Genomic DNA, 26,435 nt, shown 5'->3' with positions numbered 1-26,435 from the left:
ATTTCTCAAATTAAAAAATTTGATACCACAACATACTACTCAGAGATGAGGGAAACAGGCACTTCACTGGTAAATGGATACCCCTAAAGGGAGTAAGTTGCAGTATCTATAAAAAGTTAAATTCATAGTCTTTAAAGTAACATTCTCCAACCACAAATTTTTATATACTTTATAACAAAACATGGGAACAAAGAAGTATGTATGAATACACTTACAGTTGGAAGTTGGATAAATTATGATATATATCCATACAGCAGAGTACTGTGTAACCTTTAGAAAGAAATCAGTAGCTATAAAAACAGATATGAAACCTCTTCAAGATCATTTAAAAAGTATACACAGTCCAGAATAGGGCTTAAGCGCCAGTTACATAGGTGTGTTCATTCTATGAAAATTTATCAGACTGTACTGTGCACTTTTCTGAGTGATGTTACACTTCAATATAAAGTTTACCCCCAAATACAGGAGAAATTCATCAAGCTTAAACCCTTTCAAGTACATGCATTTATATGCCTAGAGTAACAATGGCCACCTTTGGGCAGGGGACAGTGAAATGGCTGGCAAATGGCTGAGGAAGGCGCCTCACTTTCCACTGTACACCCGTTTGGTACCTTGCAAATCTGCCCCATGTGCACCTGTTACATAGTTTTAAAAATATTTCTGAACTGAGACCATCAGCAACTATATCCATGTATGAGTTGGAATTTTTTTAATACAGAAATGAACTCGAGGCAGAGATAAGATTTAGGCCCATAATAGTTCTTCATAACCCAATTTCAAATTTTATACTCATCACAAGTTTCATTTTCACTGCCTTTATAACCAGTAAACAGTTTAAATTTCAACCTAGAAAATAAATTTTAAAAGACTCATCTTTTCTATTTTGAATAAGGCTTTGTGTAAGACTTCATTTGAAGAAGGAAAAAGGGCTCTAAACAGAAAAACCCAAACTATTAAATGAGATCATGTACATTAAGCACACAACAATGTGCAGGCACACAGGTTCCTGATAAATGGCAGTTTTTATCTTTTATAGCTAATTTGTATCAGAACGCAGGGAACAAAAAAAAAAAAAAGAACGCAGGGAACAGAATTCTACTGGGGTAAAAGGGTGGAAGTAGAGCAAAAAAGGCACCCCACTCCAGTATTCTTGCCTGGAGAATCCCATGGACAGAAGAGCCTGACAGTCTCCAATCCATGGGGTTGCACGAGTCAGACACCACTTAGCAACTAAAGAGAGAGAGCAAAAAAAGACAACAGCAACTAAAGTGTAAGATATACAGATATGGGGAATTCCCTGGTGGTCAGGACTCCAGCCTCTCACTGCCGAGGGCCTGGGTTCAATCCCCGGGGCGGGGGTGGTGTAGAAAAATAGAAACTAGAGAGACAGCTGTAAGCAAAAGTATAGAATATCCTCTAACAGTAGCAGCCTAAGGGAGACAGGGGGTAGCTATAATGACCAAAGACCTAGGGTACCAGGACCCTTACTTGTACTTTTTCACATACACTTTTTTAAATGAATTTTTTAAACATTATAATTTTATGTTAAGTAAGCACCACAGAATAAAAGAGGTGGGCAAGGGAGATTATAAGCAGTAATGAGTTCCCTTCAGATCAACTCCATCTCCTGCATGAGGTTTCCCTACCAATTCCAGCTGAAAATGGCCACTTACTTATGTTGCTGCAGCTATGTTTTTTCAATTACACTCATTTCTCATCTACATTATAAACTCCTAGATCACAAAGGGATATTAAAGCCCACAACATTTAGCACAATTCTTTGAAGAACAGGGGTACTGGATGAAAACATCTAAGCAACTTACACAACCGTCCGCCCAGGCCACGAGCAAGTGGCAAACAGGAATGTGGCATTTTAAAGCCCAGACAAGACTCATCGGGGCCAACTCTACGAGGGAGACCTAAGTCCCAAGCAAAGCCCAAAGACACTAATTTTATCTCAATTTCCAGGTAGAAAACCAGATTTAGAGTTGAACTCTGGAAACTTCCACATTCAAACACCAAACGTTTGGGGGGACTTAAAATGAATATAATTGAAAAGAGGATTTTAAACGCTTACAAAAAGGTACAGTCCCTATCTCAAAGCATAGACAATCTGACTGAATTTGTCCTCTCAATCAATGAATACGGATTCCTATACATGGAAGGAGTTAATTAAGATTCATGTCAGGAACGAACAATCATATTTTCAGTTGTGGTAGCCTGGGAAATTTACTGAAATGAGACAGGCTCTAGGCTGGGCCTTATGACCAGACTAGACAGCATGGGAGAAAGACAGAGAAAAAAAAAAAAAATAGCATGACTAAAACAAGCAGCAACAAAAGTGGAAAAGACAGTTTTTTTAAAAAAGGCTATGATAAGAACTGAGTATTAGGTTATGGAATTTGGGTTGTACTCTGCAGATTTTTTAGAAAAAAATGTGTTCAAAATGTTTAAAAAGTGTAAAATGGCAGAAAAATCGGATTAGGGAAAGGGTAGAGACTAATTGAAAAGTATTATAGTAACCTAGGGCCTGGACTAGTTTTAGAAATTGGAATGAAAATATATTTAAGAATAATACATCAAGAGGATTCTGCAAAACCAAAAGCATTTATTCAACACCGTAACTGAATTTTAAAATAATCAACTTTGCTGGCAGTCTGGTGGTTAAAACTCAGGGGGCAATGCAGAGGGCCAGGGTTGGTCAGGGAACTAAGATTTCACATGCCACAGGACACGGCCAAATAAATAAATAATCAAGTCTTGAAATGTTTTACCTCTTCATGCTTGCTAACCATTTCCCACCAACAGGAACTGTGCTCTCTCCATAATAAAAACCATAGTCATTTTTCAAAGCCCTGCCTCCTGATCACCTTTCCTCCTCCGAACTTCTCCAAGATCTTTACAGGCAAAATAGATTACCTTGTTGTGAAGTGATGTGAATACCTGATTGATTGTGTGCACTTGGAGGTCAAAACCTTTTTAACTCTCACGGTGCCTTAAATAGTACAAGCTTAATAAACAGTGTTTAAGTATGTGTGTTTATGGGGGAGCGCGCAGCAGCCAAGCAGTGGCCAATTAAAGATGATTGAAGCTTAAGGCCTCAGAAGTAAGAAAATGGTGCTATGAAAGTCAGTTTTAAAAGTCACATGTGGGAGCCATTTTGTATATGGTTTAAAAAGGGAGATGGAAGGTTACTGGGCAAGTTCATGATTTTAGGTTCGCCTAATTTGGGGCTCATACACCTAAGGCTTCCACCATTCTAGATGTGGTTATGCACTCTGAAAGCAGCCTCCTGAATTAATGTTACTGATTCCCAATGAAATTATTTTTAAAACTTAATATAGTAATAGTCCTGTCTCTTACGAGAAGATACCACTGACCCTCCCAAGAGATGCACCATGCGTGTGGAGTTATTTTGCTCCCTGGTGAAGTTAAGATTTTCCTAGATGTGGCCATGTACTTGCTCTAACAGCAAAGGAACCAACTCTCTTGGATGAAAGTATTGTCATAAAACCACCACCACCAGGCAGGTTAAAAAAAAAAGAAGAGAGAGATGAGTCTGGATGGAGCAGAGAGTGTGTAGACTAAATTTAGACACAATCTGCTTCAGAGAAAACTGGGTGATCCTTAAAACAGTTTTGAATACAGCTGCCAAATTTCAATCTAGAAACAAAACCAAGCTGATGTAGCTACGCTACAGAGTGACTTAAATTCAATAATCCATTTCACTGATGACAGCTTTACTGGGAGTAAAGAAAATATGACTTCATTTTCTTACACTAGAAGGAAGAGTTTGAAGAGTCTCTCCCTCCCTGCCCCACCCCCATACACACACACACACACACACAAACACACACACAAATTTTGCCCTTGTGGCATATATCACTAGGGTGAAGTCAAGATCTCAAACTCTTCCTGTCCCCAAACTCTTGAGTCAGCAAAGAAACCTGTATCTGCACATTATCTGGCACAAAGTGCTCGAACCATTTAATATTTGGGGGGAAAAAAAAAAATTAAGGCCATTCTCTATATTTATATGATGTATTAAGTTTATAAGATTTTCTAATATAAGGAACCCTGGAAGATCACAGACTCCATCTCTTTGCACCTGAAGAGGCCAATTTGCTCTCTCGGACTACAAACTTCCAAATTATTCTCAAACTCTTCACTGGTACTATTCTTTTCAAAGTAACAAGCTAACAAATGACACTACTCAGGTAACAAAGTGGGATATTTTTAAAGGTTTTTCTTGCACCTGTAGGGTTTTTTCCCTAGTTAAAATTGTTTTAAACCTAAGCATATGATCGCACAGCTCTTTCCACCAATATCAACTATCATTTATAGCAATTTTAGACCTTCAGATTTTGATAAACAAATATTTCCCCTCAAAGTAAAATTTGGTTTTAGATTTCACTTAAACAGAAGAGCAAAGAGCATTTACACTAATAGTCTCCCCCCTCCCCTTTTCTTGCATGTTAAAACCTTTTCTTCCCCTTCCCCAAGCTTTCTCCTCTTTTGTACTCAAGTTCTCAAATGCACAAGATGGAGGAACAATACCACAATACAACTGAGGCTTCCTGCCTACTAGTCAGTCATTATTCTCAAGACTTGAGAACTTTGAAAACACCGCTTGGGTTGCTTTGAAATTCCCTCTTTCAGATTTTTTCCCTCCTTCATGGGACATCTATTTAAAAGAATGACTTCAAAAATGTCTTGCTGCACCCAATCAAAAAGCTCTCAGCAAACTAAAAATGCTAGCTTTAGATATGAAAGGAGGATGTAAATGCCTCAAGTTTGACAAATACCAAAGAAAAAAAGCATATTTCTGGCAAAGATTTAAGAATAGTATTTTTCTCATATGTGTATTAATCCTATTTCTGAAAGATTCCACATTTATATGGAAGCATCTTAAAGATTAGCTTACCAATGTGTTCTTTCAAATAATACCATATAGAAATCTAAAGATCTCAAACTACACTGTGCTGAACAAAAAAGGGTTACCTTAATTATTACTGACAAAGAAAAGGTCACACGAAAATGAAGTAATTTTATTTTTTTAAGTTTTCAGAGGCAGAAAAAAATTACCAGCAGCAGTCACCTGGAAACCTGGGGGATTTCCCATTTCCTCCCACCACACTTTGATCATGGCAGTAGTACTCACTAATAAACTTTTTTGGTTGTTGAGATAAACTAATGGAGTTACTCTAGACAGAGACATGGGGGGAGTATGGGGGACAAATTATCTGCTCAGCTCACCAAGGGTTCCTTCCTTTTTAAAGGCAAAAGCATTAAAAATGAAGGTGAGACAACAAACACACACGGGCTCACACAACAGCTTCCCAACTTTTACAATACACAGTGTGCCATAAACAACAAACAAAAATCTTTTCAGCATCTCTAACAAAAATATAAAGACCAATTTATTTCAAATTATTTATTTCAATTTATTTAGTCAATAAAGCGAATCCCAGTACAACAAAATAATTTAGCCAGTCCCCTGGAGTTTGTTATAATGGGATTTAACCTGTACACTCAACATTCAATTAACCATGAGGCTTATCCTAATTGAGGATTATGCTGACTTCTGCAGTCCTTCCCCCATCTATCCATCTACCACTCCTACTCAGCTGCCACAGCCACCAAAAGCAAAGCCCCAGGGAGCACTAGATTACCTATTACTATGGGCTACCAGGGCCAAAATTCTCTCTTCATCCTGTGCATGATGAAAAGGTTAAATTTAGCAATCTAGTCAGCCTAAAAAAGTAGAGTTTCAGAACCCTCACCTGTAGCTCTAACTAAATTAAAATTTCAAAAGAATTCCTTCATAGGTGAACACAAAGTCACACTCTTTGGTAGAACACATCAATTAAAAATATTAACAGAAAAGAAAAAATAGGACTCAGACATTCCTAATGAAAAAGAGGAAAAGGACAAACACGGAAACACTAGCTCACTATTCTTCGAAATAGGTGAAGCCTCTCTGCCAGTCAGGTCAGCCTTCTTTCCTTTGCCTCCAAGCCACAACATTTACTCCACAGGTAGTTTATTACTGCCCCCCTGTCACCTGATCTAGGCCAAAGAAACTACCAAACTGAGTTTAACCCTGACAGAGTTGGGAACTGGCAGTATGTGGTCTAAGAAGATCATCCAGTTTGGGGCTAAATCAGCCTTCTAGACACTGCAGGCCTTCCGTTCAACTCCCGCTGTGTATCTTCTGGCCATTTTCCTGTTCATTTAACAACTCTCCACCAGAAGGTAGGAAAGGGAAAGGCGATTAAACTCAAGTCAATTCCACCATTTGTTAGGAAGTTGAAAATAAATTTAAGCTCTAGCTAAACTGCATCTTTAACTCAAAATAATCTTTTCCCAGAAACCCTGTCAGAAAACCAATGGGCCAAATGAATTTACCTAGCATTAATAAAGTGAAAGACTAAACCTCATTACAACAGAGCCCCTCCTCCACCTTAAGTGAAATGTTCATCTTGTCATCCCCTCCCCCACCCCAAAAAGCACTCATAAAATGAAAGAAGATGCCCACATTTTAGTGCAGCACTCAACCTCAATGCTATGCCTGAGAATCTACAGACAGACCTATCACTTTAATGTGTTGAATTATGAGGAAAAAGAAAAGCTAACAAACATTTCCAATACTAATTTCCTGCTCCCAAAGCTTTAACCACTCAATAAAGCAAAAAAAGGAATATTCTACACCACAGAATACAGTGAATTCAAACCAAACTGGGATAGGTACTCCCTGGTTTAACCTTCAAGAAACTGCAGCTCCTCTTCAATCACGATCAGCAACTTTTTTCTAGTCCTGGCAGCATTTAAAGAGTAACAACTGTTAAACTGTGATCACTTGGCTGCCTATCATCACTAGAGGCTATATTCATTCTAAACTTGCAACAAATTAAAAGTTTTCAAAAGTTGTCCACATCCTCTGGCCAAGGCTCAAAATTATATAGTCTAAAAAAAAAAAAAATGCAGAAAGAAACCCTAAAGCCATTTACTTTAACACCGGTAAGGCATAGGACAATAGTAGTTTGTGTTTTTTTATCCTATCCTATTGTCCAAACTAAAATGTTAAGTCATTCTTTTAAGAGACTTCTCAAAAACCTACTAGTCTCCAAATCAATAGGAACTTTTCTAGAATCATACTGCTAACGCTCAAAGGACCGAATTTAAAAGAAAAATTAAAACTTTTTATCTTTAATATGTCCCTGACATACCTGACACAGAAAGTTTATTTCAAATGACCAATCAAGAAGGTACTGGTACATAATCATTTCAAAAATTATTTTTTATTTACATGTCTCCTAGAAAAAGGATCGAGGGTCCTATAGAACATTCACTCTGTACTGAATGAATTCTAGCTTATTTGCGGGGTGCGGGCTTCAACGTACAGAAATAATTTCTACTTGGCAAAAAAAGCACAGAATATTCACTTTCAAAATGTGTATTTAATAGAGTCATTAATCCCCTAGTCTTTAATATCATTTTTCTAATGAACTGTTAGTGTTGGTAAATTTAAAACTACCATCCTAAAACTTTTTTTTTAATCTTGTTAATTATGCTAGGGTTGTTATGCATTTTCAATGCTTCTGGAGTGAAAGAATATTTTAAGGTAGACATATTTCCGATAACTGCTCTACAAATGCAGCTTCCCACTTAGTCCATAATGCTCACGTCCAAAACGTTCTTCTATGTACCAGAAGCTGGCATATGCCTTTTTAAAAATGCTAATTGGACAATTAAGTCATTTCTATCGATACATAAAATTCCCCTATAATTTGGGATCGCTGGCAATCTAGATTACTGCTCATTTAAATGCAGAACCTGAAGCAACCTCCAGTGACAGAAGCTGGTGTTCAGTATCATTTTACATGTTACAAACGGAGGCTTCATCTTACATACAAACAATGAACCCTGGCAGGATTCTTCACCCTGAAGACCCACAGATTGTTATTTCCTTAAGGGTGTTAATAGATAAGGCAACACAAACAGTAAGTTTGGAAAAGCTTCTCTAGTGGTCAACAACAATTGTTGAAGATAGTAAAAAGGAAACTGTATTCCCACCCATTTTTCCCTTTCTTTGGTTCATTTTCTTTCCCTGCTTTTGCTATCCAACGGGAGTGTGTTTCAAATGAAAATTCTCAAAATAATTATTCCAAACACCAAGAATACTCCAGAAACCAGTAAGAGGTGTTGCCTCCTGGAAATGGGAACTGGAGGGTTTAGATTAGGAGAGAGGCTCATTTTCAATGTTTTTGTACCCTCCCAGTAGTCCCGAGACCAGTTATATGGGGCATAACCTATACTATGCAAACAAGCAACAACTGAATATGTTTTCAAGAAAGCACCTTTCACAAAACTTACAGATTTCTATTTAACATTTTGGTTTAGGCGGCAATCACAAGACTTAAGTTTTTTTGTTTCTTCCATCATCCTCTAAACAACCTGCTGCAACAAATACTGAAGCGTTTTTGCAGCCAGGGACCAGTAAGGCGGATCTGAGCCCAGGCTTCTGAACCGAGGAGATGCCGCAATCTCACTCAATACTACTAGCACTCTCACTCATCTCACTCAACTCCATTTCAAACCACTGCAGCAAGACAGCTGGTACTCGCCTTCCTGTTTCTTTACGGTACAGGCTTAATAACAAAAACAGGTTGGCTTTGAAGCGCTGCTGCTCACAACGATCAAGAAGGAAGTCTTCATATTCGGGAGGGGGAAAAAAGTTTCTACTTCAGGAGAATTTCAGACCTTTCCCTGTCTTTCCATTTGAAAAGCCCGAACTCCTCCTGCTTGTGAGATTTCGAGACGATGCTCTCTGCCTCTCACAACTGCTCTTTTGGTGAACTTTTCCACCCTGAGTGCCCTCAAACTGCCTAGGAAGCAACTAAACCCTCCCAACTACTCGTGGATTGCTTTTCTAAAGCATGTGCAAAACCAACAGTTTCTCTAAACCATCACAAATTGAGTCAATGTACGTAGGAAGATAAGAGATGGAAAAGGGGGGAGGGGGTGGGAGAGTAATGATAAAGACAGCCCAGCCCCAAATTTAATTCACTAACTTCCACTTGCCATTTCCCAGCCTTCACACCAGAGGTAGCAAAAATGCCTTTTTACTGAGAAAAACTGCTGAGAATCTATCCGTGCCCAAAATGGAAATCCCACAGATAATCTGGGTTAAAAATACTTAAAACGCCCCAAGTGCAGGAGGAAACACGGCAGCAAAATCCCAGCCGCTTCTCGGTACCACTCGGAGGCTGGGCTGGGGCTGAGTGGGGAGCAGTGCGGCTTCCCCCCGCCCTCTACTTCTTTGAAGAACCGAGAGACACGGAGGCGGCGGGAGGTGGGGGTCGTGGGGAGCTTTCAGAAGCACCCCGAGGGCTGCAAGAGGGTAAAACTTCAGGGACAGGAGGAAAAAGTGGACCCCCGCGGTCTCCCCCAAACTCCTCGGAGTGACCCCCTCGGCGCGAGGACCCCCCCCCCGCACCCTCAAGCTAGCTGCCGCCCAGCTTCGACACCCCTCCCGCGACCGCGGGCCGCCCAGAGGCTGCGGGAGAGCGGCGCGGCCCCGACACCCCGAAAGTGTCCCCGCGCGCCCCTCGCGCAGCGCGCCCCTCAGCGCCTCCGCGGAGCCGGAGCCGCGAGCTCGCCGCAGCCCGGGGGGACTCGCCCTCCTTCCCCCGCCTCGCCCTCCACCCGCTCGCCCGCCGCCGCTCTTCCTTTATCTCCACTCACCGCCCGCCGCCATTTTCCTCGCAACTCAGCTTTAAATCGGAAACTCGCCGCTCCTCAGCCAGCAGCCGCCGCCGCCGCCGCTACCGACTCAGCCGCCGCGGCCGCCGCCGTCGCTGTGAAGGGGCTGAGGCGGCCGCCGCCGGGAGCCGCGGCGCGGAGGCCGACGGGACATGTAGTCCTGCGGCCACGCCCAGCACTACCGGTCCCAGGGGGCCTTGCGCGGCCCCGGGCGCTGGGTGGTCCCGCCCGGTCTGGCTTCCGCGGCGCGAGGGCGTGGCCGCGTGGACGTCAGGGCCTCTGTCTCTGACTTACCGCCTGGGAGCTGACCCGGACCCCGGGAGTACGGAGTGCAACCCTAGCCTGGCCCTTAATTTTTTTCATACTTGTTTTCGTCCAGTAATAAATAACATTTATGGAGCGTTTATTGTATGCCAGGCATTGATCCTCAAAACAAGCATCCCTTAGGGACCACTCTTAGTCTGTGTTCAAAGGAGCAGACTGGCGCAAGGTGGGAAGGCACAGGGCTGTTCATTAGATGATAAAGTCACTGGATGAAAGGTTATTGGGCAATAGCACATTTACTGTATATTCAGTCCCAAAGTATCATCCCACGGAGTACTCATCACCTGCAAAACGGAGGAGCTTGCTTTGCACTGGGGCCATCTGGCAGACAGCACCTTAACCAAGCTATCAAATCAATCACTCTCACATGGCATCACCAATAATGGACCAAATCGACGTATATGTTTTTTGATATGATGCAATAGGAAAAACATAACGCCCCCTCCGTAGTATTTTTGCCAAAAAATGCTAACCTGAATATAACTAAAAACAAAAAGCAAGCAAATACAGAATGTGGGGCTTGCTACAAAATACCAAGCCTGGACTCAAAAATACCACAGCATGAAAGATAAAAACCAAAGGCAAACGGTGGACCTTGACTGGATCCAGGTTTTGTTTATTGTAAAAAGGACCTTGGAGGAAATTTTAATACAGACTATATAATAGATAATAATAATGAACCAGTATTAAATACGTTGAGGGACTTCCCTGGCAGTCCAGTGGTTAAGACTTTGCCCTCCAATGCAGGGGGTACAGGTTCGATCCCTGGTCAGGGAGTTAAGATTCCACACGCCTTGCAGCCAAAAAAAAAACAAAACGTAAACAGTATTGAAACAAATTCAACAAAGACTTTAAAAACGGTCCACGGCAAAAAATAAAAATAAAACATGTTTTGAGCATGGAGATCCAACCAGTCCATTCTGAAGGAGATCAGTCCTGGGCTTTCTTTGGAAGGAATGATGCTAAAGCTGAAACTCCAGTACTTTGGCCACCTCATGTGAAGAGTTGACTCATTGGAAAAGACTCTGATGCTGGGAGGGATTAGGGGCAGGAGGAGAAGGGGATGACAGAGGATGAGATGGTTGGATGGCATCACTGACTCGATGGACGTGAGTCTGAGTGAACTCCGAGAGTTGGTGATGGACAGGGAGGCCTGGCATGCTTCGATTCATGGGGTTGCAAAGAGTCGGACACGACTGAGCGACTGAACTGAACTGAACTGAGGATAAAAGGCAATGGCAACCCATTCCAATACTGTTGCCTGGAAAATCCCATGGATGAAGGAGCCTGGTAGGCTGCAGTCCATGGGGTTGCTAAGAGTCAGGCACGACTGAGTGACTTCACAACTTCACTTTCACTTTTCACTTTCATGCATTGGAGAAGGAAATGGCAACCCACTCCATATTCTTGCCTGGAGAATCCCAGGGACAGAGGAGCCTGGTGGGCTGCCATCTATGGGGTCTCACAGAGTTGGACACGACTGAAGTGACTTAGCAGCAGCAGAATGAAATAAGTAACCACTTGGCTAGCTCCACCATCACCATTTGCCACCTGGACTATTCCTGGAGCCTTCTCACTCTTCTGCCTGCTTCCATACACCACCGTTTGCATCGTGGTCTATTGCAGGAGCCTTCTCATTGTTCTCCCTGCGTCCATTCTACTCTTTCCCCTGGAGTCTCTTCTCAATACAACAGCCAGAGGGATCCTGGTTAAAAAAACTAAGTCACTTGAGGTTTGTCTTCCAAACTCTTTGCAGTCACCTGCAAAGCCCCATAAAACCTGACTCTGCCCTCCCCACCCCTTTCTAAGCTCATCACCCACTTCTCATCCACTCGTTACTGTAGTTCAGGAATACTGGACTCTTTGGGGTCCATCCAACATACCTAGCACACTCTGGCCTCAAAGGTCTTGCATTTGCTATTCCTTGGGCTTCTCTGGTCTCAGATGGTAAAGAATCCACTTGCAATGCAGGAGACCTGGGTTCAATGCCTGGGTCAGGAAGATCCCTTGGAGAGGGGAGGTTACCCACTCTAGTAGTCTTGCCTGGACAATTTCATGGACAGAGGATCCTGGCAGACTATAGTCCATGGGGTCACAAAGAGTCAGACACGACTGAGCAAGTAACACTAACACTGCCTCGTTCACTTTTTTCCAGAAAATCCAAATCACTCACTCTCTCAGTTCCCCCACAGTCATTGTTCAAATGGCAGTGCTTCAGGGAGGCCTTCCCTGTTTTCTCTATTTTAAGTTCCCACCCACTTCAATCCCAGATTTCCCTACTCCTCTACCTTGCTTCATTTCTCTCTGCAACACTTTCTGTCATCAGAAACACCATGGAATTTTGTTTGGTTTTAATGCTAATTATATCTTTTCCCCACTAGACTGAAAGCTCCATGAAGGTAGAGTTTTTGGGTCTTTTGTTCTCTGACATATTCTCTCAGCACTCACAACAGAGCTTAGCAATAGTATAGCGTGCTGCAATCCATGGGGTCACAAAGAGTCAGACACGACTGAGCCACTGATCTGAACTGAATACTTACTGCATAGGTGCATTCACCCCCTCATCAAGCATCAGATACCAAGTCCCATGTTACATGTTAAGATTCCAGAGATGAAATAAGACAACCCCGGGTGACCTTTCACCTGCACAACTGCAGCCAGCTGCTCTCCTTGCCTGTCATTAGTCATCCTATAAGCCACTCCTCAGGCTTCCCAGGTGGCTCAGCTGCAAAGAATCCACCTGCCCTTATAGGAGACACAGGAGATACAGGGTTGAGCCCTGGATCAGGAAGATCCCCTGGAGGGAAAAAGGCCAACCCATTTCAGTATTCTTGCCGGGATAATTCCATGGAGAGAGGAGCCTGGTGGGCTACAGCCTATCAGGTTGCAAAGAGTCAGACAAGACTGAGCAACTGAACACACACAAGCCATTCCCCACTCAGTCGCTAGAGGGGTCTTTGAAAAAACATATTTTAAGTTATGTCACTTCCAACCCGAACGTGTTACAGTGGTGAAACTGCACAACCGACTGGGACTCAAACCCAGCCTGAACCCACTGTCTTTTCATTGAGATCACACACCTGGTCTCAGGATTTAATGACGCACAGGCTGTTTTTGTTGTCGTTGTCTTTTTTTTTTTTTTCAATTTAATTGGCTGCACTGGATCTTCTTAGTTGTGGCACCTCCGTCTTCCTTGATGCATGTGGGATCTAGTTTCCTGACCAGGGTTCAAACTCAGGACCCTTGCATCAGGAGTGTGGAGTCTTAGCGATTGAATCACATAAAAGTCCCGAAGCTCCGGTTCTTTATGTCTCGTCACAGAAAGAATATAGTGAGAGACAAAGTGATAGGTGAAAAGTGGATTTCTTTAGAAAGAAATACACTCCACAGAGTATGGGCCATCTCACGAGAAAAGAGACCCTGAAATACAGGATGATTAGTTTTTATGGGCTGGGTAATTTCATAGGCTAATGAGTGGGAGGATTAGTCCAGCTATTTCAGGAAAGGGGTGGAGTTTTCAAGGAATTGGGCCACTGTCCACTTTTTAGGCCTTTTATGGTTAGCCTCAGAAATATCATGGTGCTGGTAGGTGTGGCATTTAGCATGCAAAAGTGTTAGAATGAGCATATGATGAGGCTCAGTGTATACTGGAAGTCAAATCTTCTGCCATCTTGGACCTAGTTGGTTCTAATCAATTTTTGTCCTGTCCTATGGCTGTAATTCTTTTGAAGGATATGCTCTGCCGTCTTCCCTCCTGTTTCACTGTCTCTGCCCTGCCCTGCCTTCATACAAGGCAATGAGACCCTCAGCCCCAGGTCAGCAGGGACAAGTGTGACAGGTGCTACCAGAACATCTGCCTGCCTCAAGAAGATTGGCAACTTCCATTTCCTTCCTCTTGGAACCTAGCTGCCATGCTGTGGGAAGCCAAGCCACATATAGAAGCCAAGGGAAAGAAAATTAAAGCACTCCAGTCAACAGCTCCAGCAAAAGACCCAGGCAAAAGCCACGTGAGTCAGCCTTCTTGCACATTCCAGTCCCTACAGCCCCCATCAACAAGATCTGGAAAAGAAAAATCACCCACTGAGCCCCATCAACCTACGATATCATGCTGCTGCTAAGTTGCTTCAGCCATGCCCGACTTTGTGCGACCCCATAGATAGCAGCTCACCAGGCTCCCCCTGTCCCTGGGATTCTCCAGGCAAGAACACTGGATTGGGTTGCCATTTACTTCTCCAATGCATGAAAGTGAAAAGTGAAAGTGAAGTCTCTCAGTCGTGTCTGACTCTTAGCGACTCCATGGACTGCAGCCCACCAGGCTTCTCCGGCCATGGGATTTTGCAGGCAAGAGTACTGGAGTGGGCTGCCATTGCCTTCTCCGACAATATCATGACAGATAATAAAATGGTTGTTCTTTAAGCCACTAAAGTTTCCAGTGGTTTATTATACAACAACGATAACTCAAATAGTCTACATGTGTGGACTTTTGTTGAATCGTGCTTGAGAACTTTCACTAGGCAAGAAGAGTAGTCTCAAATTCTGAAATTACTCCAATAAAATTGTTTGGCCTGGCGGACACAGAAGCATAAATTTGGTGCAAATGGGATTAGAATGTCATGTAGCTAAAGACCTCCAAAAATTAAGAGACTCTCCTTATGACATGTCTGATTACACAAAGCCTCTCCTGCATGCTCCCAGGGTGGGGGCTCACTTCCTCAAGGGCAGCTATGCCAGGGTTCTTGGGTGGCCAGCAACAACTACAGACTCTGGAAGGTAGTAAAATGATATACAAGAACTCACAGAATCAAAGCAACAACTGGAGCATCAGGCCCAGAAATGTCAAAAGCTAGGGGAAACAAAGATCCTGAACATCTTATCTGTGACCAGCAGTAAATCTAGAGAAGATCAATCATTTTATCTCATCTTCTTATCACCCTGTTCTGAGATTCAAATTCAAAAAAGAGAAAGTTGGACTTCTCTGGTGTTCCAGTAGTTAAGAATCGACCTGCCGATGCAGGAGACCCAGGTTCCATCCCTGGTGTCATTCCATATGCCCCAGGATAGCCGAGCCCACGCACCATAACTGCTGAGATGGCTTGTCACAACTACTGAAGCTTGTATGCCCGAGAGCCCACACTATGCCACAGAAGAGGCCACCGCAATGAGAAGCCTGCAAACCGCAACCAAGAGTTAGCCCCTGCTCACCACAACCAGAGAAGGTCCTCGAGCAGCAGTGAAGACCCAACGTGGCAAAAAATAAATAAATAATTATTTTTTTTAAAAGAGGAATTTGTTCAACTGGTCTACGTTCAATTGGGTCACGTGTTGAATATGCAAGTAACACACTACCAGGGTGATGAGTCGCCTCCTACAAGTTATTCTCAAATGATTCAGATAGGGGACACACACACACACGCACACACACACACACGCACACACATACACACACACACTCACACACACACATACACACACACTCACACACACACACACACACACACAAACACACACACACATACACACACACACACAAATGCACACACAGTGCACATAAGCAAATGAAACAAAATTTTATCAATTAGTAAATCTAGTTTCAGAGGTACATAGGTACTTATTCATTATTCTTGCAAGTTTTCTGTAGACTTGAAATTTTCCAAAATAAAAATAACAGGTTTGAATGTTGGGTGGGGGTGAGGGGGAGTAGGTGGAACTTATAGCAGAAAAAATGATAGTACTAGCCAGCACTCGGAGAAGGCAATGGCACCCCACTCCAGTACTCTTGCCTGGAAAATCCCATGGACAGAGGAGCCTGGTGCACTGCAGTCCATGGGGTCTCGACAAGTCAGACACGGGACATGACTGAGCGACTTCACTTTAACTTTTCACTTTCATGCATTAGAGAAGGAAATGGCAACCCACTCCAGTGTTCTTGCCTGGAGAATCCCAGGGACGGGGAGCCTGGTGGGCTGCTGTCTATGAGGTCGCAGAGTCAGACACGACCGAAGCGACTTAGCAGTAGCAGCAGCAGCAGCAGCTCTCATAGAAGCCCTATACTTACCAGGCACTATTCAAAGTCCTTTAAATATATTAGTTCATTTAACCCTCACAGTAACCCTAAGCAATGGGTCTTTCGTTATTTCCATTTTACAGATGAGTTAAGGGGGGCATTGAACAAGGAAGCGATTTGCCCAAGGGGATGGCACTCAATGTTCGAGTGAGAATATAAATCAGGGCTTACAAGCTCATACTCTTAACTATTATGCTCTACTGCCTCACCAGAGATGCAAAAACAATAATGACATTTAATTGCCAAACGGAACTTGTCTCGAGGTAGACAGTTTCAGAGTGTGTTCAAGGACCAAGATCATCACAGTCCTTCTGCTCCACCACCTTCGGTGTTTTGGCTTTCTGCCCTGAGTTTATAGCCTCATTGGTACATGATGGCTGCCATACCTGATGCATCACGTCACTCACCATCAAGTCCAAATGCAGGAAGCAGAAGAGTGAAAAAGTGTCGAGAGAAACATTATATCTCTTATTCTTTTCCGATATAAAACTCTTTTCCAAAATCACTCCCTTCCCATTCAGTGCTCCCCACTTCCCAAACAAACGTCCCTTCCCCTCTCATTACAGTGGAGATATGGGTCACAGGGGCACCCTCACTGCAAGGAACTCTGGCAACCCCAGCACTTACTACTTCAGTCACAGTAAGTGGACGAGTGAACGCTTCGCAGGTGTCTGGTCCAGCCCAGAGCCTCTGCTTCTGTCCTTGCCTTTTCTCACAGTCCCTCTATCACTGTGTAACCATACAGCCTAGTGGTTAAGAGTGTGGGCTTTAGTACTCACTGCCTGAATTGCTCAGCTGGTTCTGCTACTTATAAATCTGTATGCTAATGACCGGTTCCTCAGACTGTCTGTGCCTCCGCTTCCTAAAATGGGAACCACAATGATAATAATAATATCTATTTCACAGGGCTATTATGAGGATTACATAAAACAATACAGTAAAAGCCCAAAGAACAGTGTCAAACACAGAGCACACCCTCAATAAACGTTAATAATGATTCTGGGTGGCAGTTCCAAAGTCGGTCTTGCAGGGATTAATATCCAAAGGTTAGGAACAATTTCCTCCTTTTCCCCCCATTTTGCCTCATTATAGTTATTACAGTCTGAAATTTCCCTGCAAGTGAAAATAACCCTGTACATGTCTAAAACTCTGTTTCGAAATACTTAATCTGAAAATGAGCTGGCATTGGCCCAGGCCCATGCCCAGACTGTACTCTGAACCATTCCACTATCCAGGTGGGACACACAGCTGAGGGGGAGCAGCAGAAAGACAGAAGGGATTTAGAGTCAGTGAACATTTTGTTTTGCTCAAAGTGGGAGAACAATGCTGCAAATAACCACATTTAAGGCAAATTTCTGGTAGTAAAGAGTTGCCCAAGACTTTCAATCCAGAGGAAACGTATTCATGCCTCTTGCTTTTCACCAAGATCAGGGTGGCAACCTGTGATATCTATGCCAGACGGCACATGAGCCCGTTGAAATTGGCACCGGGACTGGCTGCAGCAGACTTTCCCTCCCCACAACTTGCAAAAGACTTTCCACAGCTGGAAGAATTCTAAGCCCAGCTCACTTCTGGCTTTTTTCCTTTCTGAGATTTATTTATCTTTCATTTTTTTATTTTGTAGTTTGGTTGTTTGTTTTTAAATCTTTTTTGGCATCATGTGGGATCTTGGTTCCCCAACCAGGGATTGAACCCTCACCCCTTGCATTGGAAGTGCAAAGTCTTAACCACCAGACCACCAGGGAAGACCCTGAGATTTACTTCTTAAATGCATTTGCTACCCTATGCTTAAAAAAACATGTTCTAAGTGTTGGCAAAGATGAAAGGATAACGAGAAATTAGAACTTGTATACACTGCTGGTGGGTCTATAAAATGGTGCAGCTATTTTGGAAAACAGTCTGGAGGCTCTTCAAAATGTGAAACACAGAGTTGCTGCATGACCCAGGAATTCCATTCCTGGGTTTATATCCAAGAAGATTTCAAACACATGTCCACACAAACACTTACACAGAAATCTTCAGAGCAACATTATTCATACTGGCCAAAACTGGAAACAACCCAAGTGACCATCAACTGATGGATGGTTAAGCCAGAGAGGTCTATCCAACAGGAATAGTGAGTCTCTCAGTTGTGTCTGACTCTTTGCAACCCCATGGATTGTACAGTCCATGGAATTCTCCAGGCCAGAATACTGGAGTGGGTAGCCTTTCTCTCCTCCAGGGGATTTTCCCAACCCAGGGATCGAACCCGGGTCTCCCTCATTGCCGGCAGATTCGTTACCAGCTGAGCCACCAGGGAAGCACAAGAATACTGGAGTGGGTAGCCTATCCCTTCTCCAGGGGATCTTCCCGACCCAGAAACTGAAACTGCGTCTCCTGCATTGCAGGCAGATTCTTTACCAACTGAGCTATCAGGGAAGCCCAATAATAATTTGTTATAATCAGAACAAAGTACTGATTATAAATGGATGCTATAACATGGGTGAACCTCAAAAACATGATGCTGAGTGAAAGCAGCCAGATGCATGTTATATGAATCTTATTATAGATGAAATGTTCAAAACAGGCAAACCTATAGAACAGAAAGTAGACAAATGGTTGCTAGGGCTCAGAGGATGGTTGGTTGCTGGGGGTGGGGTACTGGGTTTCTTTCTGGCCTGATGAAAATATTTTGAAATCACAAAGTGATGATGGTTGTGACTCTACAGATATGATAAAAACACTTTATTTTGGGGTGGGTTTTTTTTTTGGCATGTGAATTCTATCTTTTTTTAAAGTACCCATTATGGTTAATGCAATTATGAAAAGTACCTATCTTGCTCTTATCTTGTTTCATATCTTGTTCAGGGATATGAAAAAGAAGATTTTTTAAATAATGGTAGAAATCAAAAGATACAAAAAGGTAAACGGTGGAAAGTAAGTGTCTCCCCCAGCATTTCAGGGACACCGCTGTCGCCGTTTTCTCACCTGTCCTTCTACAGACCTTCTTTGCTTACACCGCCCGACACGTGTGCTGCTTCTTGTACAAACAAGAGCCTACTGTTCACCGCGTTTCAACCTTTGTTGTATCACTTACAAAAATGGATCATGGGAATTGCCCCCAAAGGACCTCATGATAAGGTTCATAGAGAGCTGTCTGGTTTCTCTTTTTAACAAGTGTTGCAAGTAGGTGGCTGTTACTCATCGACATTCAGGTGGTCTCCTTTCTTTTACTATTGCAATGAATGTCCTTGTACCTCTCACTTTACTTTTTTATTTTCTAATTTTTTTTATTTTTTTTTAACACCTAAAACATTTTGTGTTGGGGTGTAGCCAGTTAACAACCTTGTGACAGTTTCAGGTGAACAGTGAAGGAACTCAGCTGTACATACACATGTATCCATTCTCCCCCAAACTACTCTCCCATCCAGGCTGGCACTTAACATTGAGCAGAGTTCCCTGGGCTGTACAAGAGGTCTGTTAGTTATCCATCTTAAATATAGCAGTGTGCCCTACCTCTTACTTTAAAGCAACATTTTAATAGCTACTATTAAAGTCATCACATAATACAAAGAAGGAAGCAGAGATCTCACTAATACACTCTTTCTACACGAGTTCAGTGATATCAAACAGGATCTTCCCAGCATCAACAGAGGAATGGAACCAGAGCAAGTGGTGGGGAGGAGACAAGGCAGTCCTCCAGCAATGGCAGTGTTTTGGATCAAAGAGGTTCAGTGTCTCAAAATGAAAGAGTCACCAAGGCTGGAGCTTTGGGGCTCGGCTGTGAAAGGACATCCTTGAAGATGCCAAAATCAGTATCTCCAAAAGGCAATACTGGGGTTGACTTCATGAGAATATATCCCGTTTTCTAGACGTGGATCAAACAGAACCCGGTCTTAGGTTTGCAAACCAACATCATGGGATTAGTCCACTATTTTTTAAAATGGTCATAGAATTTTACCAAATATCAGAAAGGATTTCACATGGTATGTATTACTTCGTAAAATGTTTGCCTCAAGTATATATAGAAATGTGAATACTGAATCACAATGTGAAATACATTTGTCACTGTGATTCACAGTCGATGCTTAAAGATGCCAAGCGAGGCAGGTACGTTTTTGACCTCCACGTTTTTTTTCATAAACTCAAACCTTTTTGCCAGGCTTAGTACACAGAACTGAGAATCAAATACCCTCTCCCCCTCAAGTATAAATTCAAGTAAGAGAGGGGCACGCTGCCAGTGGGAAGGCAATTGCTTATGAAATGGCAGCTTTGAGGGACCAGCCTACTCCTCACCCCTTCTCTAGAGAGGGATAAATCTGAGGACCAGTTACTCTTCAACAAAATCTCTCTACCTTGGCTTAAGGGCTTTTATTACATTTTCTCTCCCTTCTTCCTCTTTTCCTTCTTTCCTTCCTTTTTCCTTTCTTTTTAAATTCTACATAGGAGATGTAAGATCAATTTATTCAGCCATTCAATTGCTCTCCCAGAGGCAACCACTATTACCAATTTCTTTGATGTTATTAATATTTAAGAGATGCATTTACAAATAAATATGTCTACACACGCACACACACATATACATATATATGTTTCTGGAACACAAAAAATGGCATACTATACACTCTGTTTTGCCTTTGGCTTTTTTTACTTACTTTACTTGTATCTGGGAGATCTTTCAGACTGCTACATGTTGAACATCTTTATTATGTTTTCTTGGCTGCATGACATCCTGTCATATGTAGTCTAGGGCTTTTAAAGGTTGGCTGACCCCATTCTTGGAATTACAGTTTCTTTTATTTTTATATAAAGTTGAGTTTTAAAGTGATGACAGAGAGCTCATTTAAAAGGACTAAACCCTTTTCTAATTACTTAGTAATTATAGAGTAGGAATATTATAGAAATGGATGTGTTGGGGCATATAAACAGTATCTATGCCAGGGGTGAATGGATAAGCCAATTTAAGATTCTAGCTTATATATATATATGTATAAAACCTCTGGCTATCATTAATCAACTAGATTGCAGAGTCTATTAAAGATAAATGGCTGTACGTGTCAATCGGGATGCCTGCCCCACCCACAGGCCGTTCTAAAGGAAGGACAGAAGTCATCATCCTTGGTAGTATGTGACTGGCCACTTCTGCTCGCACTACAGCTGACTGGATCATATACGAGCAGCAGCACCAAGGGCAGCCAATGGATGAGCTGCTGAGTGATTTCTGAGGTAGCTGGGTACAAAAATATTTGACCAAACAGGAAACAGGTTGACTTGTCAGATTTCCATCAAAAGTAACTTTAAACCAGAAACTATAGAGTGAATCAGCTAGTCAAAAAAAGGCCTTGAAGAAAAGACACTTTAAAAAAAAGTGAAGGCAGTTCTTTCCCAGCAATATAGCAGATTTAGATAACCTGAAACACCCTACCACCCATCTACAAAAACATCTGAAAATTCTGGGTAAAAGATAACAAATATTCTTTCAAATGAACAACTGAGTTCACGAGAAAATAAGGGAAATCCCCAGAGGTGCAAAAAAAAAGAAAAAACCCCAAAATAGAACCAAAAACCAAACCTGTGAAGTGCGAACTAATACTATGGCAGCCAGGAGAGAGAGGTGTCTCAAACAGCAAGGGTCTCAGGTTGGAACGCAAATACGAGGACCGGAAATGAGGCGCTGGGCTCCTATCCCTCCTAAATTACAACCCACAGAAACAATCCTCAGGATCAGCACACCCAGTAAAGGTGGGATTAGACCCCTGGAACTTCAGTAGACAGGATGCTAGGATCAGAACCATGGAAGAGATAGGATATCATCATTATCAAGGACACAGAAGAGGGGGGAAGGGAGATATTGGGAGATCGGATTGACCTATACACACTGCTGCTGCTGCTGGTGCTAAGTCGCTTCAGTCGTGTCTGACTCTGTGCGACCCCATAGATGGCAGCCCACCAGGCTTCCTCGTCCCTGGGATTCTCCAGGCAAGAACACTGGAGTGGGTTGCCATTTCCTTCTCCAATGTATGAAAGTGAAAATTTGAAAGTGAAGTCGATCAGTTGTGTCCAACTCCTAGTGACCCCATGGACTGCAGCCTACCAGGCTCCTCCGTCCATGGGATTCTCCAGGCAAGAGTACTGGCGTGGGTTGCCATTGCCTTCTCCCATATACACACTGCTGCTGCTGCTGCTGCTAAGTCACTTCAGTCGTGTCCGACTCTGTGCGACACCATAGACGGCAGCCCACCAGGCTTCCCTGTCCCTGGGATTCTCCAGGCAAGAACACTGAAGTGGGTTGCCAGTTCCTTCTCCAATGCATGAAAGTGAAAAGTGAAAGTGAAGGTGCTCAGTCATGTCCGACTCTAGTGACCCCATGGACTGTAGCCCACCAGGCTCCTCCGCCCATGGGATTTTCCAGGCAAAAGTACTGGCGTGGGGTGCCATTGCCTTCTCCCATATACACACTACCATATATAAAATAGATAACTAACAAGGACCTACTATGGTTCAGTGGTAAAGAAGCTGCCTGCCAGTGCAGGAGACGCAGGTTCAATCCCTGGTTCAGGAAGATCCCCCAGAGAAGGGAATGGCGTACCTACTCCAGTATGCTTGCCTGGAAAATCCCATGGACAGAGGAGCCTGGGGGGCTACCTTCCATGGGGTCGCAGAGAGTCAGACACAACTGAGAACCTGAGCACTCTGACAACAGTACAGCACAGAGAGCTCTGCTCAGTACTCTGAAATAGCCTGTGTGGGAAAAGGATCTTAAAAAGGTTCTTCTTAAGATTAGAATCTGTGTCGACGGCACCCCACTCCAGCACTCTTGCCTGGAAAATCCCATGGACGGAGGAGCCTGGTGGGCTGCAGTCCATGGGGTCTCGAAGAGTCAGACGCAACTGAGCGACTTCACTTTCCCTTTTCACTTTCATGCATTGGAGAAGGAAATGGCAACCCACTCCAGTGTTCTTGCCTGGAGAATCTCAGGGACGGCGGAGCCCGGTAGGCTGCCGTCTATGGGGTCGCACAGAGTCAGACACGACTGAAGCAACTTAGCAGCAGCAGCATAGCTGATTTACTTTGTTCTAAGCAGAAACCAATGCAACATGGTAAATTCACTACACTCCAACAAAAATTAATTTAAAATAAAATTTAAAAAATAAAGACACACAGGGAATTGCCTGACAGGTTAGTGCTTAGGAATGCTCGCATTCCACTGTGGGGGGCACAGGTCTGATCTGTCCCTGGCCAGGGAACTAAGTTCCTTCAAGCCATGTGGCATGGAGAGAAATAAATAATTAAAGACACAGAAGAAGGGGCCAAAATATATGAAAAGAACTATACTTAGAGACTCATATATATGCATATATGTGTGTGTGTATGTATATATGTATATATATATATATAAAGACCAAGACAGTTTGACCAGGAACCAAGCAGAGTAGAGGGTAAGGGAAGCTGGTAGGAGGCAAGAAGGAAAAGAAGATGACCCTAGACACCCCAAAATAGAGAAAGAAACAGAGCTTGGTTAAGGGCAGAGCTCCAGCTTTGCTGGTGGTAAGTGGAGTCCTGGGACTGTTGCCTGGGCCAGCAGAGCTCTCTGTTAGGACCTGAGTACCTGTGAGGTCTTCCCCAATCATCCATTTTTTTGCCAGGTGCTTATTCAGTGCTTGCAGCCATGAAATTAAAAGACGCTTACTCCTTGGAAGGAAAGTTATGACCAACCTAGATAGCATATTAAAAAGCAGAGACAATACTTTGCCAACAAAGGTTCATCTAGTCAAGGCTATGGTTTTTCCAGTAGTCATGTATGGATGTGAGAGTTGGACTGTGAAGAAAGCTGAGCGCCGGAGAATTGATGCTTTTGAACTGTGGTGTTGGAGAAGACTCTTAAGAGTCCCATTGACTGCAAGGAGATCCAACCAGTCCATTCTAAAGGCGATCAGCCCTGGGTGTTCTTTGCAAGGAATGATGCTAAAGCTGGAACTTCAGTACTTTGGCCACCTCATGCAAAGAGTTGACTCATTGGAAAAGACTCTGATGCTGGGAGGGATTGGAGGCAGAAGGAAAAGGGGACGACAGAGGATGAGATGGCTAGATGGCATCACCGACTTGATGGACGTGAGTTTGAGTGAACTCCAGGAGTTGGTGATGGACAAGGAGGCCTGGCGTGCTGCGATTCATGGGGTCGCAAAGAGTCAGACACGACTGAGCTACTGAACTGAACTGAACTGAACTATTCAGTGCTTATTTCTTAATGCTTCCTACTGTGGCTCTAATAACTTGCCACAAGTATAGTGACTAAAAATAACACAAGCTGGGACTTCCCTGGTGGTCCAGTGGCTAAGACTTTACACTTCCAACGCAGGGGGGCCCAGGTTCGATCCCTGGTCAGGGAACTAGATTCCCCATGCCACAACTAAAGAACCCTTGTGCCACAACTAAAGATCTCACAGACCACAACGAAGACAGGAGATCCCACATGCCAGAGCTAAGATCCGGCACAGCCAATAAATATGTTTTTTTTTTTAATAACGCATATTATCTGACAGTTTCGATTGTCTGACAGTTTTGATTGTCACGAGTTTGGAATAGGACTTAGGGGGTTAAAGTTGAAAAGTATCTTCCTTCTGGAGGCTCCAGGAAAGAATCCGTTTCCTTGCCTTTCCAGCTTCCAGAAGCTGCCCACACTCCTTGGCTCGTGGCCTCCTTCTGTCTTCAAAGCCAGCATTCCCACCACTCCCACCTCTGTCTCTGCTATCACATCTCTGATTCTCACTCTCCAGCTCCCCTCTTACAGCGACCCTTGTGGTTACATTCGACCCACTGGGATAATTCCAGATGATCTCTCCATCTCCAAATCCTTGACTTAGTTACATCTGCCAAGTTCCTTCTACCATGTAAGGGGGCGTACTCACGGGCACTTATTGTGGAACAGGAGATGGAAGCCTAGACAGGACAGGTCTGTTCCCAGGGACCTCAGGTTCTGCGGGTGGAGAAATTGGGCAGAGGGATGAATGATCTTGAAGCAAACAAAAATAAAATAAGAACGTGTTCGAGGCCATGAAAGAAATAATACAGGTGACTGAAGGGAGGCTAGAGGCTGGTGAAGCTACTTTAGGAAGTCAGGTCAGACTCCAGAAAGGAGATGACACTTGAGGTGACCCACAAACAATGACAAGACAGCAGGTCTCAAAATAGCTGAGGAAAGGGAATTGCTGAGAGAGGGAGCAAAGGCGGGGATTTACTTGGGGGCATCCCAGGAGGAACAGGAAGGCAGTGCGGCTGAGCAGGATAAGATGAGATGGTCTTGATACTGTTTCTCCTGCGAGGCCCATTTACTTGGCTATTGCTGGCTTTCTATAAGGATGAAGCCACAGGTAAGATTCCTACAAATATCCTTACTGTAAACCCACCCTTTCCTAAAGTCCATTGAGTGAGTCTTGATACCTTGCAACCAACTGCTCCAAAGTAACATAAAACACAAAATACTATGAAATACCATTTTTTTAAAGACTTTTTTTTTTTAATGCAGACCATTTTTTAAAGTCTTTATTGGATTTGTTACAACAGAGCTTCTGTTTGTGTTTTGTTGTGTTTTGTTTTAGAAGTCGAAGTCTTAACTACTAAATGGCCAGGGAAGCCCCTACAAGGTACCATTTAAATGGTGCAGCTATTTGAAAAACAACCTAGCTCCTAAAAAAGTTAAGCTTAGAGTTACCATGTGACTTGGCAATCCACTTCCAGATATCTGCCCAAGAGAACTGAAAACACGTGTCCACACAAAATCTTGTCCATGAATGTTCATAGCAGCATTCTTCATAGAAGCCCTAAAATGGAAACAACCCAAACATCCATCAACCAACGAACGGATCAACAGAATGTGGTATATCCATCAATGAAATAATATCCTGTCATAAAATGGAATAAAGTACTGATACATGCGACATGGCAAACCTTGAAACATTATGCTAAGTGAAAGAAGCCAGTCACGAAGGCCACATGTTGTAGGGTTCCATTTATGTGAAACATCCACATGAGCAAAATCATAGAGACAGAGAGTAGGTCAGTGGTTAGCACAGCAAGAGGGAGGGAGAGACAGAGTGACGGCTAGTGGTACAGAGTTTCTTTAGGGGGCTATGAAGTTGCACTAACATTGTAATGATGATTTCACAGCTCTGCAAATACACTACAAACCATTTTAATTTCATAAATATATTTTCTTTATTTGAACGGTACACTTCTGGACTTTCCTGGTGGTCCAGTGGTTAAGAATCCTCTGGCCAATGCAGGGGACACTGGTTCGATCCCT

The 26,435-nt window shown here is 43.2% G+C and overlaps 1 protein-coding gene across 10 annotated transcripts in view; it reads right to left on the bottom strand.

The window, feature by feature from the left end:
- NCOA3 (nuclear receptor coactivator 3) overlaps positions 1-9,833 on the bottom strand; it is a 122,498-nt gene extending 112,665 nt beyond the window's left edge. For 9 of the 10 annotated variants that reach the window (XM_061437870.1, XM_061437871.1, XM_061437866.1 and 6 more), the window contains exon 1: positions 9,748-9,833. The gene's annotated coding sequence lies outside the window, so the exon portion shown is untranslated. Of the gene's footprint in view, positions 1-215; positions 271-9,747 lie in introns of all 10 variants that reach the window. The other variant, XM_061437868.1, reaches the window with a different exon arrangement.
- Between the last annotated feature and the right edge of the window lie 16,602 nt (positions 9,834-26,435).

The sequence above is a fragment of the Bos javanicus genome, chromosome 13 (assembly GCF_032452875.1).
Source record: "Bos javanicus breed banteng chromosome 13, ARS-OSU_banteng_1.0, whole genome shotgun sequence".
Taxonomy (NCBI): domain Eukaryota; kingdom Metazoa; phylum Chordata; class Mammalia; order Artiodactyla; family Bovidae; genus Bos; species Bos javanicus.
The sequence above is the reverse complement of the archived record's forward strand: the minus strand, read 5'-3'. Positions and strand labels throughout refer to the sequence as shown.